This window comes from Octodon degus, unplaced genomic scaffold (assembly GCF_000260255.1).
Source record: "Octodon degus isolate 3935 unplaced genomic scaffold, OctDeg1.0 scaffold00046, whole genome shotgun sequence".
NCBI classification, from domain to species: Eukaryota; Metazoa; Chordata; class Mammalia; order Rodentia; family Octodontidae; genus Octodon; species Octodon degus.
Window position 1 is genome coordinate 379,611 of NW_004524622.1, and position 2,486 is coordinate 382,096.

General features: G+C 36.7%; 1 non-coding gene across 1 annotated transcript; it reads right to left on the reverse strand.

Moving 5' to 3' along the window:
- Positions 1–1,984: 1,984 nt before the first annotated feature.
- On the reverse strand, positions 1,985–2,056 carry Trnae-cuc. The gene has a single exon. It is a non-coding gene; the product is annotated as a tRNA-Glu (tRNA).
- Between the last annotated feature and the right edge of the window lie 430 nt (positions 2,057–2,486).

The window sequence follows — 2,486 nt, forward strand, 5'->3', positions numbered from 1 at the left end:
CTAGTGTTCATTCTGCCATGTGGAAATTGCTTTTACTCTTTAAAAATAAAGCAAATCCAAGAACAAAAAGACAAGGCTCCTTGGAGCAAGAACTGATGCCCATTCAGGATGAGGAACTATAAGATGATCCTGAAATATGCCAAAAGGGAAGATGCTATCAAAAGCCCTGGTAATTGTGTCAAAATGACTTAGGAGGCAAAGTAAAGTGTCCAAGGAAAAAAACAACTGGAGCACCGATAGTGAAAATAATTTCAGAGGATGGAAAATTCGCCAAACATGCTTAAGTCCAGCCATGTACAGTGGCTTCTTAAAAGGAAAATAATAGAAATTAAAAATAAAGGTGCTACTTGAGGCGGTCAAGAATGAATTTATTTTGAACATGTGTGAATAAAAATAACCCAACATTTGTCCTGCATCTCTGTGTGAATGTCAGCATTGTGCAGCCAGATCAGAAACAAGAAGTTCAGCTTTAGGAAAGAATTTCATTTACAACAAAAACAGCATGAGTAAGATATTTCAATGCCCAATGATTGGAGTAGATCATCACCAAGCAGGGCGCGGGGACCAGGGTACTCTGGTCTCTTGATTGAAACGCAGAATACCATCTGTGAATAGGCCTTAGAAAGCCCCAGATCAAACCTCCAATTTGCAGTGAATTCATTGAGAAATGCATGAAATTACACCACAAGGATGCAATTTGTAAGACACTAAATGTTTGAGGGTCAACAGAGTAAGCAATATGACTCTCTTGAAGTAATAAATGCTCTCTGTGTTTTATTTACAGAAGTAAATGAAATGCAAAGAAAGAAGAAACTATGGAAAAGGCACTTATAGATTCAAAAGGAAATTATTTTGAAAGAAAAATTTGACATGAGTGGAGCTTCCTTGGAGCTGTAGTTCACAAAAGAAAACTATAAAAACGAACCTTGGAATGTGCGCTTCAGCCCTATCTGGAGATGTGACGGAGTCACTCATGCAACAGCCGTGCTTACATTTTGAGATTTCTTAACTTTTAGGGATTAAATTTCTAGATAGAGTGTTACAGTATTCGAGATTTTGTTTCAAAAAGAATTTAAGAGGAGGTAAAGTAAGTGGAGATTACAGATGTGAAAACAGGAGCCATTACTTGATTATTGTACAATAGATGATGAGCCCAGGGTTCTTCGTGAGTTTTTCCTATGTATTTTAAGGTGCTTTCAAATTATCATGACCTCTGATATTTATTTGTACTATTATTGGATTGTAAAGAACATTTTTCCCTGAGATATTCTTTAAAATAAATCAATAATATCAGTCCAGTAATTTAAACAGGCCTGTACTTAACAATGTGTGAAAGAAACATTTGAAAAGACAGGAACTGAAGGGTGATTTTTTTTAACTTGAAGATTTAATGTTTGAACCACAAAACTATTTTACATGGTTATAAAATAAAATTCTATTAAAAAAATCTAATCATTAAAATCTGAACTTGAAACAAATGAACCCAATTTGCTCTCCAGTTGGTAGCATGATCCTACAGAGAACATCTATTCTAACTGACTTCAAGGCATAAATTGAGTTTACTTTCTCAGTGGTATATATTCTAAAAATAAAACAGATTTTGTAATCAAAGATTTGGTGGTGGCAATGGTATTATAGTAATAAAACCAATGGTTTGTAGTCTGTGAATAATTTTTTGTTATCGAGGACTCAATTTTTCCTCATAGATAAAAAAATTACTACTAATATCAATTAATGAAGGTTAATAATTCTCAGCAATTTTAATCTTGTCTTGGAATTCATAGTACAAATACAGGGTGTATCATCTTTTTTTTTCCTTGTGGTACCAGGGATTGAAGTCAGGACCCTGCGCTTGCCAGGAAAGCACTTAGTCTACTGAGCTATCTCCTCAGGCCCAAACTAGTTTGTACACAATTTGAAGTGTACTGTATTCATTAGAGTTTTCATATTTCCTTCAAGGGGTGTGGAAAGACACAAAAGATAGTTCCCTGACCAGGAATCGAACCCAGGCCGCAGCGGTGAGAACGCCGAATCCTAACCACTAGACCACCAGAGAAGATTGTGTCATGTAATATATATAAATATAATATATTTTTTGCTGTATCCAGGAAAAGTCCTAGAAACAATGAGCAGTATTACCAATCTATCAAGAATCTACCAGATTACTGTTACTACTGTCATGAAAAACAGCCAACTTAGTGGTCTAAAATGGAGCAAATTTGTTCCCATCTGGTTCTGAGCTGCACTGAGTGTCCACAGGGCCTGGCCCTTGTGAACATTCCAGGAGAGCACATGTTTCCTTATCTTTTCTGCTTTGGGGAAGTCACTTGCTCGGTGTGTCCTTTGTATCATCCCAAGTTTCACTTTCATGGTCACATTTCTTACTAGTGATTCTGGTGCTAGTGTCACTCTCTTTTAAAGATCATTTGTTGGATCCCTGGACCTGCCAGGCTGCCCCCCCCGCCCGCGGAGTGTACTGAGAGAAC